The following is a 21,129-nucleotide window of genomic DNA, read 5'->3' on the forward strand; positions in this document are numbered from 1 at the left end:
AGGACAATATTCTAGGGGATGGTAGAGCAACAGCATGGAAGAAATCTGCATCTCTGAATGAACATGTGGTCCAGACCCTCCCCTCTAACCTGCCTGCTTACCTGAGCTCTATTATGAGACAGAGGATAAACTTCAACTGTTATAAGCAATTGTATTTTTGGTCTCTTTTATATGCAGCTCAGTCTTACTTTAATACTTCTCCCAGTGGTAGGATTTGTAAAATATAACAGAACTGGGATGTGCTCATTTCTATTTTTGGTGGTGTACAGGCACCTTTATACTTTCTGAGTAGAGAAAAAGTAGGAAGGAAGTGACTTTGAGAACCCATTTTAGCTACTGCAATTCTCTCCTCTATAGCTAAAATAATGTGCCCCAAATCAAGCAGTATTTTTTTTGCAATTTTTATTGAGTTAATGATAGGTCACAATCTTGTGAAATTTCAGTTGTACATTATTGTCAGTCGTGTTGTAGGTGCACCCCTTCACCCTTTGTGCCCACCCCCAACCCCATCTTTCCCCTGGTAGCCACTAATCTGTTCTCTTTGACTACATTTTTAAATTCCTCATACGAGTGGAGTCATACAGAGATTGTCCTTCTCTAACTGGCTTATTTCACTTAACATAATTCCCTCAAGGTCCATCCATGTTATTGCAAATGGGACAATTTTGTTCTGTTTTACGGCTGAGTAGTATTCCGTTGTATATATATATACCACAATTTCTTTATCCAATCATCTGTTGATGTGCACTTAGGTTGCTTCCATTTCTTGGCTATTGTAAATAATGCTTCAATAAACATTGGGGTGCATAGGACTTTTGGAATTTCAAGCAGTATTTTGTAAATGAATGCCTAGGATGATGGAATCAAGAGCATGTGTGAATGACATTAAGTGGTTGGTATGCTTACATCTCGGAAGCTAGGAATAGCTCAGTGTGAACTTGATAAATTAGGGGAATTGGCAGCAAAACCTAGAGGAAAGTCAAATAGGGCAAGGGCAAGATGTGCCAATCAGAAGCCAAAAACAAAAGGCAGAGATAAAAGACAGGGGCTGTCTGCACATGAGCAGCAACCCCAGAAAGTCTGGAGCGATTGCAAACCTAAGAGCAAATACCAGTCAGCAAAACAGTGCTGCTATTAAGAAGGCTAACATGGTGATGCAGTAACAGGAGGGTGACAGGCCAAAACCAGGCACGAACATTTCCTCTTTATTGGCATATTGGCGCTGGTGAAGACTTTAAGAAACAATGGTGTCTGGTGTGGTTCTCAACACTTTAAGAGGAATGTAGCGAAACTGGAGAGAGTCCAGCAAAGAGTAACAAACGTGATAAAAGAGTAGGAAAACAGAACCTGAGAGGAAAGCTTAATAACTAGGATTGTGTAGGCTGAAGGAGCGAGAGGGCTAAAGGGTGAGTTAATATCTGTTTAAACATATGCCTGGCTATTATAATGAGCAAGCTGACTAGCTGTTCCACACGAACCTAATAAGGGAATGGGGGGAGGGGCATTTACACTGCAGCCTTAGATTTGTGTTAGATATAAAGAAATTTTGGGGGGGATAGAAGAAGTTGTTTTACACAAAAGCACTCTAAAAAGGGGTTTGTGCAGCAGCTTTTCTTCGAGAGATGGAGGACTGCAATGTAATGGGCATTTGCTTGATGTTCCAGGCAGTCGGAGTTGACAAGACTGAGCCAGTCATGGAGGTAGGTCACTTTTACCTTCAGAAAGGACAAATGAAACAGGCGTAATGGTATATTTTGTAAGACTACTGCCACAAGGGAAAAAGAATTGTTCATATTCATTAAACTCATTTCCACCTTCAAGCCCAGTTTTGTCTTTGTGAATTGGATAGAAACAGGAGCAGAGGAAGGTAACCGGGGATTTGAATCTCTACTGTCCCATTTGCCTATGTCTAGAGGAGTTTCACAGACATGAAACTCTAACAGTGCCAAATGATCACCCAAAATGCTGGGGGGTTTGCCCTTGGGTTAGGCCTAGTCTAGATTCTTGATTGTCAAAATGCGATCCACGGACTCCCTGGGTGTAGCTGAGACAGTTTTAGGAGTCTGCAAGGTCAAAATGATTTTTATATAAATACTAAGATAGCATTTTTCATTTGTAATGTAACCACTTTTGCATTGATGACGTAAAAGCAATGGTGGATAAAACTCCTGGTGCCCTGGCAGGAAGGAAAGCCATGCCACTAACTATAACAGTAGTCATCATATTCTTCACTAGCTAATACTTGATGTAAAAAACAATGCTGATTTCACTCAAAAATGTGGTTGATGCAGCAGTAAGAATTATTAATTTCATCAAAGCTTGCCCTCTGTTATGAAGTCTTTTAATATTTAGTGTGACAAAATGGGAAGTATGCAAAAAGAAATTCTGCTGCCCACTGAAGCATGATGTTTGTCTCAGAGAAAAGCACTTGCAAGATTGTTTGAATTGTGAGCTGAACTAGCTTGATTTTCCATGGAACATCATTTTTACTTAAAAGAATGATTGGCAGAAAAATTTGGTGATTTATGCTTGGGTATTTGGCAGACATTTTATTGAAAATGAAGTAGGTAAACTTGTCACTTCCAGGAAAAAATACAATATTTGTTGGCAATGATATGATCTGAGCTTTCAGGTCAAAAACAAATTTAGGATTCTAATTTCAAAAATTAGAATTTGGGGAAATTTATTCATTTGGATAGCTTCCCAATGCTTAAATATTTTTCTCATGAGATTGGTGGGGGTATTTGTAAATGTGATTTCTTTTTATCGTGTAAGCAAATACGTCAACATTTGGAAAATTTGCATTGCTCTATGAGTCAGTATTTTACAAATCACCAATGTATGATGTTACAAAATCAAGCATGGGTAAAAAAGCCATTCAAAGTGCAAGTTAGTCAAATAATTTTAATATAGTAGAGTATGAAGAGTTTATGATATGGTTTCAGATTCCACATTGCAACTAACCCTAAGAAACTAACATGTGTCAAGTTAGGTATAATGTCAGAAAAGAATATCTACCGTTATCTCTAAAATACCCCTTTCTTTTCCAACTACGTATCTCCATGAGGCCAGATTTTCTTTACATTTTTCAAAACAGCATATTGCAAAAGATGGAATGCAAAAGTAGATATGCTACTCTTTTCACCAGTTTTTTTGTTTGGGAAAAATATTTTTAATAAAAATACTATATATGTTATCTCATGGTTTGTTGTAATTTTAAGTAAATAAATACTTAAAAAATTTCTTACTTTTAATGTCTAATATGGTAAATATTGATATGTATAACTCACATAACAAAATCTCTTTAGACTCCTCAATAATTTTTTAGTGTAAAGGGTACCTGAGATCAAATAGTTGAGAACAGCTAATTTAGACATTTGCTGTATGTCTCATGCTTCTCTAAGTTGTTGTTAGACTATTATTGGACTAGTATTCTCAAGCCGTTCTTAAACTAGGTTCCCACCCATGTACTTATGCACAGGTAAGAGGAGTTGTGCAAACTGGTTGGATCATTCTTTAGCTGACACTTTATCTTTCTGGTACAGGTACAACTGCTTGCACCCTGGCCCCTGGCTGAGTGGGTATCTGACAAACAGAAAGGTAGTCATCTCGCCAGCTGTGTATAGGGACAGAATGACCAGAAGGGAAAATAAACACTAACTCACTCATCACATACTCTGCTTACTCATGCTATCCAGGCTGCAGCCACTTTCTTTTGGCCACTGTGGGATTCCCAGGCATGTCACACTCCTGTGAGCACAACATCTCATTGTGGAGTTTGTCAGGTTACATCACGTTCTCGGTACTATCTGCATTCCAACCACAGGCAAATTTCACAAAGTCAACCACTTCGTAAACGGAGAGGGTCAAATTCCCTAATTATTCGCAGGTCTTCTGGGTTATATTAGGGGCTGTATGAAAACCAGACAGGGTCCTTGTTCCGTAGATGCCTTGGATTCGACATTCCTTCTCTTCTCTGTAGAAGTTGATGGAGTTAATATAAGTCTGGTCATTTGGATGAAAGTGACTTCAAAATATTTCAGAGACTGATTTTGGACTTCAGACTTAGGCAGAGATTGTCTGGTTTTAAAGCTATTTATTGAAAATGTCTTGTCAATTATTTTGCAATATTTTATAATAATGGATGTGGTGGAAGAGGTTTCCCAGGAAATAGACTCTAAGAGAGTTGCATGCATATGCTGTATTTGTGGGGAACAATTCTTATTAGGTGAAGGAGACAAGATTGAGGAGGGGAAAAATTACAAGAGAAGGCTCAGGCAGTTTCAGGGGAATCTCTGGAGCTGGCACGGCCCTTTAGAGCCGCCTTGAATCAAGGAAAGAGGGCCAGGCCACTGAACCCTGAATCTATCAGTAGGCTGCTGCTGGGGAGGGGGCTAGAAACTTTTGTGAGGCCAGAAAGGGTTCAGTCATGAGGGGTCAGCAGCTAACATTCACAATATCTTGGAGAACAAGTGCCTCAATCCAGAAAGTTCTAGGTGACACACCACAGCATCCGTTGCAATGGACCTTCGGTATTCTCTTTCATTTTGCATTACCTTGTAAATTAAGCAGGTTAACGCTGAAAACCTAAACCTACATTTCCTTAGAATGTTTTCTGTCTAATGTAATATCTAATCTAGCAACAAGAGGGGAATGAACACCATAAAATATAGTGAAAATAAAGGAGAAATGAGAAATTACACACAATGATTTGAGGATGTTAAAATGGGGAATGGCTTATTTTGAGATAGGCTAATAACATCCAAACTGTAGCTCCCCAAGTGTCTACTGACACTATGACATCATTAATATTCTACAAATGAGATTGGCTGTTCCACCTTTTAATATTTCCTCAGGATCTCTAAGTAAGGGCCAGTATTGTGTAAAAGAAGGCCTTGGTAATGGGAACATTGAAAGTTTGGAAAGTTAGAACTAGAGAAGATTCTCAAGTTTATTTAGTTCAGCTTCTAGATAAGATAGATATTAACAGATAAGAGATAGCAACAGTTATTCATTAAATGTGTGCATTGTTTCCAACGTTGTGTTATTCAAATTACATATATCCTTTCTTATTCGCACCACATTTCTGCAATGTAGTGGTTGTTATGTTCATTTTGCCAATGAAGCAACTGAAACTCATAGATTTCAGGCTATACTCCCAGGTCATACAGCCAATGAATAGGTAAACTGGAATCAATACTCAGGTCTGTTTGATTTGACTCTGGAATCTGCGCTCAAGTACTGAAGTATCCTGTTTAGACAATAACCTTGAGGTTTTTTGTTTTTTTTTTTTAAATTCAGGAGTAGTACTGATATCTCACTTCTAGTTGAAGAAAATGAATGTATCAGCTAGTTGCCTTTTGCCATGCTTTTTTGAGTCATTTCATGATTTTTGGAAAGATGCAATATAGGTTCAGATATGCTTGTAATTGTAAATATCTTTCCTAACTGTCTTACCTAAAGTGTAGTCAAAGTAATGACCAAATATAAAGTTTTCCCTAGAATATGGGTAATCTCGGTGTCCTGGAGATTCTATTGCTTCTTTGGGTGCTACATGCCTGGAAGGACTTAGGGAGACAGTATTAAAAAAAAAAAAAACTAGTGATTCCTGAAAAAAATTTTGCTTGGTTTCTTTTATCCTACTGAAGCGTTGCTCAGACTATATGTTGCCATCTTTTCCTTTCCCTTGCTCATTTAAGCCTGTCCTTGATGCTGTTTTTTAAAAAAATATTGAAGTATATTATACATGCAGAAAAGTATATTATCCATACATTTTTTGTCAAAGTATACCATGCATATAGAAAATACAGTATGTTATACAAAAAGAAAAGTGCATACACCATAAATATACAGCTTGATGAATTTTTAGAATCTCAAAAGATCTGTGTACCCAAGCACTTCATGTTCTTTTTTCTTTTTGAGGAAGATTAGCCCTGAGCTAACATCTGCTGCCAATCCTCCTCTTTTTGCTGAGGAAGACTGGCCCTGAGCTAACATCATGCCCATCTTCCTCTACTTTATATGTGGGACACCTGCCACAACATGGCTTGACAAGCCATGCCATGTCCGCACCCGGGATCCGAACGGGTGAACCCCAAGCCCCAGAAGCGGAACATGTGAACTTAACTGCTGCGCCACCGGGCCGGCCCCACTTCATGCTTTTTTTAATCAGATGTCGTATGTATCAGCATTATTGGGTTTGGAGGTGCAAAAGCCACATAACGTGACTTACCTGGCCCCCTCCTCTACTTCCTGTTTCTGGGTAGAGGTAAGTGCATGGTAATCTCAGGTTTCATAAAGAGAAGAACAAGGAGTTCCTTATGACAGGATAAAGTTGGAAAGAGCTAAGAATAAAAATTGTGACAGATTGAAGAAGAACCTGAAAATCCCAGGATGCAAGTATATTGCCAGGGAAAAGACTTGAAAGAAAAGGGGTTAGGCAGAAATTGCATTAACCAATTTCAGTAGTCCTGGAAAAAGTAATTTTGGACAGAGTGCAAGTGTGAAAAATATTGCAGAAATGGAAGCAAGAGAACACGTCGGCTATTGACCATAAGGTGCAGAGGAGAGTGAGGAGGCAAACACGACTCGAGAGTGTGAATCCTGAGTGTCTGGGAAGATATGGGTACCACTGAAATGAAATGTGAACTGGGAGAGGATGGTTTTGCAGGGAACATAGTGGGCAATTTCAAGACTGTGCAGTGTCAATAATATCAATTACTTTACAAAGAACTAAAAGGGGGAGGGACGAAAAGCCATCATTGGATTTGCTTATTGGAGCAGAAAGCAGATCACAAGGGATGAGCACGTGGCAAGAAAGTAGAAACAATAAGTGTAAACTATCCTCTCCGTTCAAGACTTTTTCAAGGAAAAAGACCCACAAATTAATTCAGGGAATGCCTAAACCAGGAAAAACTTTTATGGGGGTATATAAACAAAAGTGGTAATAAAGTCTCAGTGAAAGAAGAGGGCGTGGCTAAGTGAAAGGCTTAGCATGGGAGAGGAGAACACTTTCCCACGAGGTCAGAAGGAAAAGTTGAGATTTTGATGGAGAGAAAAAAAGGAGGAATCAAGCATTGGCCTTGACTTTCTCTGGGAAGCAGGAGATCATATCACATAAGAAATGGAGGGTGGGAAGCAGTCTTGGAATTGACACTGTGGGGAATACAAGGAGCCGTAAATCATTGATGAGAACAAGTACTGTCAAGCAGAAGTGAGGGCCCAGCTGACTTCAGAGAGCCCAGAGCTGTAGTGGAACCACTCAACCTGGCTTTGCAACTTTCTTAGGCAGCATTTGGCAGCCTGGGACTGGCAGCTGAGAAGGCAAATGATGGTATTTACCCAGTCTTGGGGATTGGAATGGCAGCTCTGGGGCAAAAGAGTGTGAAAATCTAATAAAGTGGCTGACTCTAGTGTCAAGGCTGGTTAGGCAAGCAAATGAGGCCAGAAGAGGAGCTGATGAACTGAGACAATAGTGAGCTATCGAGGGATGGGGAGGGGAGGGGTAATAATGAGACTGAGAAGCAGATTTCATTAGACATGAGGAGACGAGAGACTTCTAATGATAGAAGTTTCTGGTCAGAGTTTGCTGTAGCTTCAATTCAAATTATATTAGAAGAGAAAAGAAATAAGAATAATACTAGGGTCTAAAGATTTGGGATGGGATCAACTTTAACCAATGTTGGTTATTGTTATAGTTGTTTGTTTTAAAGCCAACTGTACGTGAACCTTTGCAAATACTGTCACAAGGACTATATGTCTGATAAGTCTGACAATTATTGTCTGCAACAATCTTTCAAATTTGTAGATGAGTTTACACTTTCATAAACAAGGCCACTTTCATAAACAAGAATTCTCTTAACCCTCACAACAAACCAGAGTTCCTTTCCTTATACAGATAATGAGAGCAGTTTAGGAATTTACCTGAGGTCACAAAGAGAATAAATGGCAGAAAGAGGAACTCCAGACAAGCCGCCTCATTCCAAAGCTAAGGTTCCTTCAAGTCTGGAGCCCTGGGTTATAAGCAGTATTGTGTTATCTACCTTTGGTTTGCAACACTTCAATAGTGTCTTTAATGCTCGAGACCTGTGGGCATGTGCTAATTTACACAGCTGACTTATTCCTAGTTCAGAAACGAATACATGTTTAATTATACTCTCAAATTTTATAAATACAGTTGTCAACTTTGTCCTTGATAAACTGAAGCAGCATCAACTTTCAGGCATGATTATTTGAGTGCACAAACCTTATCTTAACAATTACTTGAAAGCAGAGAAAATAATTAAAAGAAGGTATTTATGTATGTTATCAACTTGACTGATATTAAAATAGTACACATGATATAGACAGGATTCTCTGTTTTTTCTCATTTTGGGGCAGAGGCAAGAATGCATGGCAGGAAGAAAGTCTGCATATCTTGGCCCGTCAAGGTTTTGGCAGGTTATAGAGGAGGGTACAAATTCCCTCCTATATTGTGCTGGGATATAAGCTTTCTTTTGGCCAATCTAACTGGGCTGCCTATCTACAAAATGGAGGGTAGAGTTAGAAATACTCACAGACCTTGATGGTGAGAGATATATATATTGTGTTTGTGTGCTGAGGTTCAAATCTTGAGGGTTTTAAAGCTCCCCTCAGTCACTTTTTTGAAAGGGTATTGCGTTTAAGCTATACTAAATTGGGTTTATATATCAGTGACTATAAAGTGATTATAAAGGAAAAGAAAGTTGCTATCTTAGCTCGAGTACCAAGTGATTGCCAGATGCCACAGCTATGGTATATGGCACTAATGGGTGACCTTTTCAAAAGAAAGTGACTTAAGACAGACAACATTCCAAATGTCATTATAGCCTGGGCGACTAGAAAGATTCAGAGAGTAAGAAGCAGAAAATGGTGGTGAATGAACAGACTTTTCCAGGTCATGATGAGATCTGATAAATTATCCTTAGTGACCAGAATTAAGGTTAGCTTTTTTTCTTCTTTTTTGCCTCCTCTAACACAATTCTCCTAGTTGATTAATATTATTTTTTCTCTATCGGATAGTAGAAAAATTTTTTCACTGAACCTCGGTTTTTAACGTTGTCTGCTTTTTGTTTTGTGTGTGTCAATATTGCAGATCAATAACAAGTCAAATAACTGTTAGTAAAACTCTCAGAAAGACGTCTTCTAGTTCTTGATGGTGTACTGTCATTGTTGATCCCGTCTAGTATTTAGAACATTATTATAATAAGGAGAAATGCCTTAGAGAGGTTACCATGAATGAAATGTGATGGAAAACCAAAGGAAAGAGAAAAAGCAAGAAAAATATTAATGTGAGGCATATGATTGGAAAGAGACAAACAAGAGACGGGTACGTAATATACCAAACCAAAGTGGTAACTAGTTGGATATTATTTGATCATATCTTTTATGGAAAATCAAGTTTCACTTATTCATCAGTTCGGGAAATCTTATATGGTTAAAAACACATTATTATTTATTCACATTCATGGAAGTAAAGAATTACAAATTTGTTTTTTAGTAAAGTTCCAATTTCTTCTCTCAAATTAACTTTTATATTCCATTGAACACTGTGTTTGCCTGAGTGACAAAATCTGGAGTAGGCAAATTACCCTGCTGAATTGGAACATATAATTAAAAAGTACATCAAATTTAATTGGGAATTGGCGTTACTTCTCCGGGCCTCACTTATTGGGCGAGAGCATTGGCCTTGTTAATCTTTGCCCTTCCAACATAAAAGCTCAATTACTTTTTTATTCCAATTGTCCTCACTTAACCCAAGTGACGATGTAAATGGAGCAGCTTCTCAGGGGCCAAGATGCAAGGGCTTTGTCCAATAGCTGCTTGGTTCATTCTAGATACCTGTTTTGATGAAACAACCAGAATTGCCATGATTTAAATTTATTCCATTATCTCGTAATGGTCCTTGCAGCTCTCAAAATCTGTGTGTTTTATAATTTCTGGATTGATTTGCCTCAGATGAAAAATTGGGGGTTTGCATTAGATGACATCCAAACTTCCTTCTAGTTCTAGAATGTCAATGGGTCTAGAAAACAGCTTTTTCTTTTCAAAGCTGGTTTCAACCACACTTGCTTTATAGTTTTTTTCCCTTTAAACAAGAGAATTTTATAAGTTAAGGTTTAGGTTTTTGCAACATCATAATTTCAGTCAACCATCAAATTGTTTCTGATTATTTAATCATGGCATGATGGATACCAAACAACTGAGTCTTTTTTATGCCACTTTTCTTCTTGATATTTTGAAAACCTGTAATTAGTTTTAGAACCAAGTAAAATACCAAAAACTGGAAGATAAAAAGTTATATGGAAGTCATGATATATATCTTGGTAGGTGTCCAATAAATCTCCTTTTTGTTTTAAACTAAAGAAAACAATTTTGCAAAGTAAAAATTTGAGAAAGTAAATAAATGAATTATGCCATGGTTGGGGTTGTATGTTTATATTAATAATAAATCATGCTGCATATGCAATCAATTTCAGTATTAATTTAAGTAGCTATCTGCTTAAAGAGATATACGAGATGATAGCTAAATGGCATCTAGAATTGTGTTCTCTTTCTACGGCATTGCTATTAGGGACTTGTCTTTCAGAAAATAATTATAACGCTCACAATAATAAAATTAGGGACATAATCTCCTGAAAAGGGTGAATACCAATAGAAAAGGCCAATGCTTTCTCAGAATTTCTGAGAAGTGCTCTGTTAATTTAGAAATTTGTTTAACAACGTAGTGATAAAATGAGCACGATGATATGCATCACACTGAAGAAAAGATGAAATTAAAATCATTATTTAAAAGTGGTATTCTAAGTCAACATTATCGCTAATTTTAAGATGTTTATTGAGTCTTAAATATTAAGTTAGCAAGAATAAAAATTTTAAAACTGAATTTTAAAAGATTTTATATTGCTGATTTGTTTATATTGATTAACTTGCTTAATTTTGTAATTGTCTTAAAATGCACAGCTATCAGTATAATTTTTTTCTTCCCCTTTCAGAGTGTTAAGACTTGCTTTGGGTTCAAAGACTCAATGATCATTAAGTTTTTCAAAGACAGCTGTTAAATTATAATTACAATTAAATTTTTTAAATGTTTTTTCTATAGCATAAGAACTGTAGGTTAGTATATATGTACTTTTTCCCGTATATTGTTTCTATACTCAGTACACACGCATGTGATAGTATTTACTTGTACATAGAGAAACATATATAGAGAACATATACACACACATATATACACACATGCATTGAGGTTGAGTTTTTGATTCATTTCATGTATTGTGAAACTTTAAAATATGCGAGATAATACTCAATTTTCATGACTACAAAATAATTAATTTTAAGTCCCAAAATATTATTAAAATGCTATAAAGTGTTAAAGATACATGTACATGTTTTATATATCTATATGACAATAATCAGTCCAGAATTATGTAATACTTAAAAATTTACCACACAGGGGCTGGCCCCGTGGCCTAGTGGTTAAGTTCGCGCACTCCGCTGCAGGCGGCCCAGTGTTTCGTTGGTTCGAATCCTGGGCGCAGACATGGCACTGCTCATCAAACCACGATGAGGCAGCGTCCCACATGCCACAACTAGAAGGACCCACAACGAAGAATATACAACTATGTACTGGGGGGCTTTGGGGAGAAAAAGGAAAAAAAAACATAAAATCTTTAAAAGAACTGTTACATCTTTAAAAAAAAATTTACCACACAACTTTAAACATGTGGATTTTCAGATATTTTATTTTAATGCATTTTCTGTCTCAAACTGAATGACATTTCAACATAGCTCATTGCATTGACGATATATATTTGCTGGTGCCATTAGTTTGAATTTAGCAATCATGGTGCTGCTTCAGCTAGCAGCAAACTTCTAATGGTCAAAGCATCAATGTTGTCCTCCTAATTTATTAAAATGAAATGCTCCAAAAAGACATTATTAAATAAGGATGTGCCCTCTGGTGTGTATTCAGCACTTTATGGAGTCTTATAAACTATACATAAGATAGTCAATGATTTTTCTTGGCAATACTTCATTTTTGTATGACTGCTAATCCCTGCGAGCATTTACTACCACACCACCACACAGGAGTAGGTTGTGCATCCGTGTACGGTATGAAAAGCTCTAAACGTGAGAACACTTTCGGCAAATTTGACTTATCGCAATTTCACATTCTTTTGTGTTCAGTTTGTGGTGCCTGGTTTCTGTGTGAAATGATTTCCAAGTTTTCAAATGAAAGCAATTAAGAAACAAAATATTTGTACCCTTCTAACTTGTGTTTCCTGTACAGCTAGATACAATACAGATGCTAAGTCACCGGTCTAAAAGAGCTTCCACAAATCTATAATAAAATAATTAAATTAGTGAGCTGTGTTTAGATCAGAGACCCTTGGTTGCCAACTCCTAAGAACTCAGGGAATTCAGAACCACAGAAGGATCATTTGGACTCCATTTGGCAGAGACGTCAGAAACTCGCTGCTCTTGGGAACATCCTTTTCCAATAACATTTATGGCTCTAGATGGAAGCGAAAAGCACCATATGTTAAGAGTTTCCTGCAAAGCTTCCTGGTAAGAGAGGAAATAAATTCAACTTGTCACAGCTGCTCGTGGGCCAGTCAAGGAGGATTTTATCACAGCCTTAAGTGGTTTACAAAACTGTCCTGTTATCGACTGAAGGGGCTTTACATTGCAGGTTTTCTCATATTGATGCTCATAATCTAAATCGTTAAACTATTTTTCTTCTTTGGACTTCAGCAGTATGCATCATCGTTTGCTTCTAAGCAAGGAGAATTATTCAAAGCAATTCAGCTAAGAATCACATTCCCATGGCAGTCTCCACAGCCCTCCATGGCTTAACTGCTAGAATGCCTACGGGTCTCAGTTCTACCTCAGGTTCGACCCGCGGGTCCTTACATTTTGCATAATTTAAGATGGGAACTGCATTTAATCAGGCTAAATTGATTATCCACCATTCTGAAAAGTCCCGACTGGCTTAAACCATGGCAAAGACCCATAGGGTCAGAAAAGATTTTTCTGCTAGAGGTATAGGTAATCCCGGGAAAAGTGTTAAAACTTTCATCGTGAGCCACAGGCTTTCCCCTAAAGTGATCCATCTTTTTACCCTCATGATTAAAAAAAAAGTTAGAGTCACTATGGGCATTTCAGTTTTCTATCATAAGCAAAATCCTTTTTAGTTTGCAAATCTACTGAAGAGATAGTGCCATACGTAAGCATCACATTTTCCTGATTAAGGGTAAGTTAAACTGATCACATTTGTTCCAAACGAAAAGTAAGTTCTTGATTTACCAACTCACAGCTTCACATTCATGTCTTTGTGTAAGGAATGATCAAACTTATTAACGAATTTCCTATCATTTTAACAATCAAAGATGGTTTAAGCTAAAGTAAAAATTGCAATCTTCAGACATGTTTAATTATGAAAGGAATCATATAGTAAATAAATGTAGTAGAATTTCAAAGTGCCTTATGGTAATGAAATTTCCAGGATTTGTTATTTGTTTGTATACACACATCATTCCTACAAGTGAATTATAAAAATATATAAAAATTAAATAAATCATAGTGAAAAAAATAACGTAGAATAATAAGATGACAAAAGGGAAAAATTTAACACATCAGCCCTATACATTTATAAAAGTAGGCTGTGGATTATTCCAAGTTTCCTAGCAACCAAAACAAAACAGTTAAATCATTCACATGTTTTTCGACAGGAGGAAAAATTGTCAAATTATCCGTGTAACTTGTGAACATTAAAGTGCAATTTAATATGAAACAATTTCACTAGCGTTATTGCATTGCACAGTTCTGGGGGCACTGTTCACATAGGTAGTCCTGAAACAGGAAGCAAAAGCATCAGTTGTTATAATAGAAGAAAGGTGCTGGTTTCAGCAATGTGATGACGATCAATAACAAATCTGTGATAGGTCCTTTCCACAATGACCATGCAGCTTTCCACTGTCAGTCATTAGACAGAAATATAATTTATAAAAGAAACTCTGAGACATTAGAAATCATGTCCCTTTGCTCACTACACTCCTATGGGTGAGCCTGGAACTGCCCTCTCTACATCTGTTCTCTCCGTCATTATTTAGTAATAGAATGTGCAGCCTATATTTCCCATTCTCTCTTTCACCTAGGTTTGGCCTCTCTGATCAATATGATGGGTACAGAAGTGATATGCGCAACTTCTTTACCTATCTCTTTAAACGTACTTGAAACAGGTTTTCTCTTTCCCTCTCTTCCTGCTTGCTGGGAAATGGTGATGCCAGGATCAACTTTGGAAGCCACCTGTTGAGGATGGTAGTGTTGTCCCATGTACACTGTATTGCTTACGCCTGGACTATTATGGGAGACAGAAATAGAATTCTGTCCAGTTTAACACTGTCTTTTGGGTATTTTTAAAATTAAAGATCTTAATCTAATACAACATCAATATTATCATCTGTGTTTATAATCCCGTCACTTTGGACTAGAGAACTGAAAAGAAGAAAAACTCAAAAGAAAAAAAAAAGGAAGGAGAAAAGGATGTTGGCCCTATTTTAATAGGTTAATCAGATCGCCAAAGAATCACTCACTCAGTCGAGGCGTGAGTCTTTGAGTGTTTTGCCAATAGCAATAACAGAATCTTGGGCAGGGAATTGAATTTCGTTCTAGCTATATCTGTATTCAAATTGATTCCAACATTTCCATGACTTTTGACCTTAGACAACTGATTCCAACTTCTCTCCTTCAATTTTGTCTTTAGTGTGATTGTGAGAATTAAAAAATATTAGCTAACATTTACTGTATGCTGGGTCCTGGTCTAAGTGTTTACATGTGTTATTCCATTTAAGCCTTTTTGCAATCTGTATATGAGAAACTACTATTGTCCTGCTTTATAGCCGAAGAAGCTGAGGCAAGGAAAGTCAAAGCAGCTTGCCCAGCGTCGAAAGCTGGTAAGTGGTGGAGCAAACTGAAAGGCACCAATGTGTTGGTCTCTAAGAGATAGCATGTGACTTTCTAAACAAGATGATCTTTAAAGTATTAGTGCCATGCTTGGCTATCCATGATTATGTATCCATAATCCCTTTTTAATAGCAGTTTTCTGATATAAAAAGTAGTGCTTATAAATCATAAAGATATTATAAAATGCACAATAGCACAAAAAGCCATTAAAAGTCACTCATACTTCCTTCCCCCAAAATCACTGCTAACACAGCACATAGACTTCTTTTAGCATCAGACTGTTCTCTTAATTGTTTTTATCATTTGATGGCATGTAACCCAAGTACCGCCTTTAATCCCACCCCCCAACAAAAATCACCACCTCTAATTTCTAATGTGTATTGTGAGGAAGGATGTTTCCTTTTGCTACATTAGTCCAAGCAGTTCATTGGAGCAATATTCTGCTCCCTGCTACTCCCAGATTAGTAATAGGTTTGCCTTGCACTTTTCTGCTGGTTTCCTCTGGAACTCTGGGACACAGTCCCTCTAGAGTGTTGCTCCCACCCTGAAAGCATGGTGGCTAGAGATATGTAAGGTAGACTATGCCTTCCTTTGCTTTTTGTCCATTTTCTTTGCAATATCTCAATTCAAGTCTCTGTGTGTGTATTTGACATTAATGTGTTAGGGTAACTAGAGGAAATTACAATGACAGGAAGAAAATTGTAAAATGTCTTTACTGAATTTGACTTTCTCATAATTTAAGGAAAAGGCACCCAAGATGTTAACCACATTCTTGGATTCCTGGGCACCCTCCAGTTTCTGACCTTGTTCTCCTAAACTCCAGCCTGCAACTCTCTGTGAAAATGCAAATAGCAAAATGGGGATAATGTCAGTACTTTTCTCATGGAATGTTATGAGGATTAAATGAATTAATATGCATAATACACTTAGTGCCTTGCATATAGGAGGTGTTATATTAGTGTTATTAATATTGCTACTGTTGTAAAGGTAGAATTTAATCCTAGTTTCCTATACTGTACAGGGGCCAGCCCTGTGGCACAGTGGTGAAGTTTGGCATGCTCCACCTAGGTGGCCCAGGTTTGTGGGTTTGGATTCTAGGTATGGACCTACACCACTCAGCAGCCATGCTGTGGTGGAGACCTACATATAAAGTGGAGGAAGATTGGAACAGATGTTAGCTCAGGTCTATTCTGCCTCAGCATAAATAAATAAATAAATAAATAAAATCTTTAAAAATCCTAGTTTCCTATAGTGCGCAAAGTCACCTCTCTAACACTGGAGAAATCATTTCACATCACTAGGCAGAGCTATATTAGATACATTCATTTATACACACATCACCTTTCAAAGTGTGGCCAGGCAGCCTTCTGGGAATAAGAAACATGACACTGTTAAGCCATGTACCTGTTAAGAATACTTAAGCTACAGAAGGCTCAGCTAAAGTTTTTAGATTCTGGCTATAAGCGATAACTTCTTAGAAAATGCGCTTGTTGCAGTCTCCGTCTTGGGGGAGGACAGGATGCCGAACTAGTTTTATTCTTCTGACACATATAGCATGAACATTTCCCACATCACTAGATAATCGTATAAAATTTGACTTTGATTATGGACATGATCACAAGGGAATTGTTGAACCAGAATCTCCTTACTTTCATGAAGAAATTAAATTTTCAAAAAGCTTTAGAAGGAAACATTTATCTTGCAAAATCATCTGCTCCTTATCCACAACATACTTCATGCAAACCGATGGTAGACAAGAGTTTTTAAGTAAACTGGTTACCTAGCTCAGAACACAAGCGTATTTGAGGTAGAATAAATGTATGTGTAAAAACTAAGGTAACTAGTCATTTCAATTCAACAGTCTAGCAAAAATATTGTGAGGACCTACTGTATACCAGGCCTCTTGGCACTGAATCTACAAATAAGACTAAGACTCCATCCCCGCTTTTAAAATGTACCTGGCAGCACGAAAAGGAAAGACGTAAATTAGGGAAATAATGTTTTACAAGGATATTGAGCAAGTCATTCTCATTAAACTTTATCACCATTTTAGATGTTACCAAATACAGGAAAAGCAGAAGGAAACATTCAGATTGTCATGAGACAAGCTATTCTGTTTACTGAGTGCTGAAAACTAAGAGCAGCAGATAGACTGGGTAACATGGAGGATCAGAAGGTAAGTGATGATCACGTCAAGGGAGCAGTAAAATTTGTGTAACCTGTGAAATAAAGAAGGTGAGGAAAAGGCAGAGTCTTGAAGCTTGGTTATAGGGCCTTCCTCAAAGTAAGAAAGCTTTATCTGTTTTTAATGAGAAAAATTCTATGAGTGATTCATCAATCAGACATGCTAGGAACACAATGAAAACAGCAGCACTATTGTACTATTTTGGTTGTGCGTGTGTGAATAAACAGGTACATATTTCTATGTTCCCAGGTTGTGGGTACTTCGAGAAGGAAATTCTACTTTATTTAAATTCCTCCATAAAGCACCTAATGAAATTTAATAGAAGTAAAGAAGTTTACATTTTGAATGAAAATTCATAGTGGTCCAGTGACAAGCTCGAGTTCAGAGAAGCAGCAGTTTGCGTTAATTACTTTTGTTTCAGTATTTGTGTGAGTTACTGTCTGCTCCTTTCACTCCTGTGTTTCATTGGTTCATCCTAATAGCACTTCTAGCAACAACAGTTTAAACGAAGCCTAGAGGTCTTTTAGGGGGCAAAAAGGACAGCCATCAGATGCAAAGTTTGTCGATAGGCCTGAATTGGTCACCAGGTTGAAAATTTTTGCCAATTATGGGGCTATTAGAGCTGATACAAAAGAAGCGGAAATATATTCCTAATTATTTTGCTTTTGGAAAAAGCAAGAGGCCATCATCCATGATAATACCTGCATATAAACAGAGTACTTAGCTGCCTAGGTTTGTGTCTATGGGTATATTTACACCGCCTCCCCCTCCCGTATCCTCTCAGCCTCAAAACTGGCAGTTACATATGTTCCTTTCAATGTGTCAAACAACCAACAACTTGGATTTGAAAAGAGGCAGGCATTCCAAACTGGCAAAAACAGTGGAAATATATGTGTAACAACATCAAATTCAGACAGACAATAGCTAATATTTATTAGCTTATGTATGTGTCCTAATATGCTTATGACATGCCAGGTACTGTTCTAACTGCTGTGTGTGTATTAATTTATTCAATCCTTCTAAGAACTCTATGAGTGGGTCACATTCATGTCACTATTTCACAGGTGAGAAAATTTAGGCATAAAGAATATTAAGTAACTTTCCAAAGGCCAAATAGCTATTAAGTGTCAGTCTGGGATCCAAATCCACAGATTTTCCTTCCAAAGCATCCATTCTTAACACTGTGGCAAAGTGTGTTCTTACATCTAGACCGTGTAAGATTGATATGACGCTCATCTGGGGATGGGGAGGGGTGCTCGGAAAGGAAATAGCCTTTAATTGGCCAAGTCTGTATTTCACTCCGCCCACCCTCTCTGCCTTTTTTTTAAAGCATAGTAGACTTACATCATAGGCCTTTGTAGAGGAGACCTGCAACCTTGGCCTAGGCCTGCCACACTTCGCCTTCTGGTACAAAAAACACCTGGAGTGATTGCCCCAGTGACTGTCAGAACAGAAGGTTTCCACGTTTTTCTCAAATTTTCAAAGCTGAGCTAAACAATAATAATATTTTAAACTTTACCACCTTGCACTCAGTGTCCCCAGACGTGGTAGAGCTGCTTGCACGTTTGCTGTCTGCATTTGTGTTTTTTTTTTTTTGAACTGTTTGGAATGTCAGGCCCATTAAGAAGTAACATGTTCATTCAGGAAACACAATCAAAATCATTGAACATCTTTCTCAGGTAGGAGTGTATTATTTTTTTCTTCTTTGCAGAAATGTGGATGAAAATCACACCCATTCTGCTAAAGAGTAAAAAGAAATCAGTTCAAACCTATCATGAAATAAGCATTTCAGCAATATGAAGTTGGGAAATCATAGCAAGAGAACAACCAAGAAATTCAAATCACAGGGTTTACCGTGTGTCTAATTCTTTCCTTCTCCTGCATTGTATTCACATAAAAGAAGAAACACGCAGGTCAAACCCTACCACAATGAGTATCATTATCACAAAACTTCTATCTAACCAGAGAGAGGAAACATCATAAACAGGGCCAGCATTTCAGAACTTCAGATTAATGACAGTAAATGAAGAGCGTGGAAAATTTCTTAAACTCTGTAGCCAATAGAGTTTAATTAAACATTAACCAAGTGCTCACTGGGCTATAGAAGTTGTCCCTGGTGGTGCCAATATGAATATGACTTGATTGGTACCTTGAGGACTGATAACATATGCCTAACCATTATGGGCTCCATCATGTGACTGCTGCCTGAAGTTTTATTTTATTTAATTTCACAAGAGCACTATGACTGTTTAATCTGAGATGCATGAAATTTGGAAAACCTGTCATTGTTTCTACAACTAGGAAGTTGCAAAACCAAGATCCAAAGTCCAAACACATGCATGCCTGTTGATAATGCTGTGCAGGCCTGTGGAGCTCACTGAGAAGAGAATAAGGTACCAGAGTAAGTGAGGTCCACTTTCACTATACTAGCAAGGGAGGCGCCAAGATCTAGAGTGTCAATGCCCATTCAACCATGGTCATGCTGGCTTTGAGTAAAGTGCAGAGCCACATGCCTGAGTGTCCTGAATTTGCCCAAAAATGAGGTCCTGCCATGTGCTTTGCTCTTCATGCTCAACCTTTGAGATTCTCGTTAGACACCTCAAGACCATGGTCCCAGAGACCACAGAGCCACTTGCGTCAGAAGGACAATGTCTACTGCTCATTTGTTTACTTTTTTTTCCTCCCTTTTTATCCGTTGGATTTCATAGATCTTTTATCCCCTTTTAGCATTATTTTATTACACAGCGTATTTTAAAATTTGTGTTGGTGCTTATTTTTTCTAAGATGGCTTGGGTTTGAAACCCAGTCTGTCATCTACTAGCGATGTGATCTTGGGAAAAATCACATACACACATGCACACACACATACGCACACACACACTCACATGTACCCTTCGGAGATCTCAGTTTCTTCAGCAGTTAAATGATTATAATAATCCTGTCTCTCGCTGAGCTGTAAGCATTAAATGATATAATAAGGGTGGGACTTGACATATGGTAAATGCTGAACAAATGCTACCTATTATTTCTGAATTTTCTAAATTTCTTATTTTTATCTAACTTTGATGGAAGGGAGATTAAGATAAAAGTTATAATGCAGATCCATAAGTTAATCAGCATATGCTTTCAGAAAAGAAAGATGCTTCATTTTTTTTTTTTTTTTTTTGAGGAAGGTTAGCCCTGTGATTAACTGCTGCCAATCCTCCTCTTTATGCTGAGGAAGGCTGGCCCTGAGCTAACATCCGTGCCCATCCTCCTCTACTTTATATGTGGGATGCCTACCACAGCATGGCTTGCCAAGCGGTGCCATGTCCATACCCGGCATCCGAACTGGCGAAACCCAGGCTGCTGAAGCAGAACGTATGCGCTTAACCACTGCACCACCGGCCGGCCCCAAGATGCTTCCTTGATAATTGGAGTTTCATGTTAATTTATTTCAAGGTGTACTGCGACATGGAGTAACAGGGGATGCATTTCCTTCAGTGGTGTCTTCACTTGGAGAAGCCCCAATGCCGTCAAGAAGAGGATGCCCACCAGGTTTATTCCCAGCATAACAACCTGAGCTTGAATGATTTACCTCATTGTGTTTATTTGCAAAAAGAGCCTTCTTTTTGGCTAGTTTGCCACTAGTGGGCAGAGCATTCAGCTAAGATGCTTTGGTGATAGTTGTTTAGCATGTATAGATATAAATGGTTGCTTCCGACTATAGCCACAATCGTTTGTCCAATCAAATATTCTTAGGGCAATAGAACAGGTTTAATACATCATAAGGAAAAAACCACAATAAATATACATTTTTTTAAAAAGCACACACATACACACACAAGGCCACTTGCTTCATAAGGGAGCTGTGCAACTGGCAGGAGCTTTGAGGCTTGTAGTTATTTAAGAAGGAATTGAGATCAAGCCTTGGAATACAGGCAGCATTTCAGTAGATGGATATGGGAGGCAAAGGCATT

The 21,129-nt window shown here is 37.8% G+C and overlaps 1 long non-coding RNA gene across 1 annotated transcript; it reads left to right on the top strand.

Moving 5' to 3' along the window:
* The first annotated feature begins 1,253 nt into the window (after positions 1–1,253).
* On the top strand, positions 1,254–20,786 carry LOC124229816 (uncharacterized). Its single transcript, XR_006886004.1, has 4 exons — positions 1,254–1,406; positions 1,609–1,700; positions 17,039–17,161; positions 20,612–20,786. It is a non-coding gene; the product is annotated as an uncharacterized LOC124229816 (long non-coding RNA).
* The last annotated feature ends 343 nt before the right edge of the window (positions 20,787–21,129 follow it).

This window comes from Equus quagga, chromosome 18 (assembly GCF_021613505.1).
Source record: "Equus quagga isolate Etosha38 chromosome 18, UCLA_HA_Equagga_1.0, whole genome shotgun sequence".
NCBI lineage: Eukaryota > Metazoa > Chordata > Mammalia > Perissodactyla > Equidae > Equus > Equus quagga.